This window comes from Coregonus clupeaformis, chromosome 34 (assembly GCF_020615455.1).
Source record: "Coregonus clupeaformis isolate EN_2021a chromosome 34, ASM2061545v1, whole genome shotgun sequence".
NCBI classification, from domain to species: domain Eukaryota; kingdom Metazoa; phylum Chordata; class Actinopteri; order Salmoniformes; family Salmonidae; genus Coregonus; species Coregonus clupeaformis.
The window spans coordinates 968,460-970,000 of NC_059225.1; positions in this window are offsets into that span (position 1 = coordinate 968,460).

Consider the following 1,541-nt stretch of genomic DNA (forward strand, 5'->3'; position numbering starts at 1 on the left):
CTCTCTCCCTACCTTGCTGTCTCTTTGGCTGTCTCTCTCTCTCCCTGCCTGCCTGTCTCTCTACCTATCTCCCTGCTTGTCTACCTGTCTCCCTGCCTGTCTGCCTGTCTGCCTGTCTCAATGCCTGTCTGACTGTCTCTCTCCCTGCCTGTCTCTCTCCCTGTCTCCCTGCCTGTCTGCCTGTCTCCCTGCCTGTCTGCCTGTCTCCCTGTCTGTCTGCCTGTATCCCTGCCTCTCTCCCTGCCTGTCTGCCTGGCTCCCTGCCTGGTTCCCTGCCTGCCTGCCTGCCTGCCTGCCTGCCTGCCTGCCTGCCTGCCTGCCTGCCTGTCTCCCTGCTGTCTGCCTGTCTGCCTGTCTCCCTGTCTGCCTGCCTGTCTCCCTGCCTGTCTCCCTGTCTCCCTGCCTGTCTGCCTGTCTCCCTGCCTATCTGCATGGCTTCCTGCCTGCCTGCCTGTCTCTCTGCCTGTCTCTCTGTCTCCCTGCCTGCCTGCCTGTCTGCCGTTAGCAATGTGTCCTCTCCCTCATCTGTGTGTGTGGGTGGTGGTGACCAGCCTGAAACCTGTTAGTGCATTCTGTCCCTCTTAGCTAAGGCCCTGAGGCATGTGTGGCTCTGGTGAGAGCTAGATCAGCAACGACCTCCTCCTAGAGTGTGACATCATCAGAGAGTAGGCTGCAGTTTGCGGACACTGTCATCCATCCTTAGTCAACAACTTGTCTTGAACCCACACACTGACTTGTTGAAACTTTTGTGATACATTTTTGAAGGATTTGTATTGGACACACAAACTACACTTCTGGGCTCTCTCACCTTAGGACATGAAATACTTACTATTACATAAGAATATATGGCTTACATATTGTAACACACCATCAAGATGTTAATCTCACAAGAGTAAGTCCAATAAGGATTTCTCCATGTCAAAATGAGTGGATGATTTACTAGGATCATCTCTTCTTTGTAGTGTTAGTTTGTGAGTGAGGAGCTAGCTATGTGCAGGACCTATCTTTAGACTAGAGCTAGAAGAGTGAGCTCACAACTTGGAGAGGGTTCAGCTGGTTGCCATGGATACATTTTATATCTGCCTGAGGCTCCCAGAGCTGTAGTTACTGTGAACGATGTGTGGATGTGGTGTTGAGTACTGCACTCTGTGAACAAGAGTTTATGTGTAAAATAGGTCAACTGGTACTGCAAGATTACTGGTGAAGGCAGATCAGTTTGCAGTTAACAATTAGTGCTAACAATGACTGTAGGAGTAGTTGTGGGTGTTTCCAACATTTATTGGCAGATTTTTAAAAAATAGACCCTTATGGAAAAACCACATGACCACAAAGCTACTTTGCTTAATTATTCTCCCACATGAACTCTAACTTTGGTCTTTCATATTGTATGTATGTATATTGTATGTGGAAAATCACATGATTTCACGTGTGAAATTACCATGTTTTGCACATGTAAAATTGTATTTCACATGCGACATATCACGTGAAATCATGTGAAACCATGTGGTTTCTGAACACTTCACGTGATGATATTTCATATG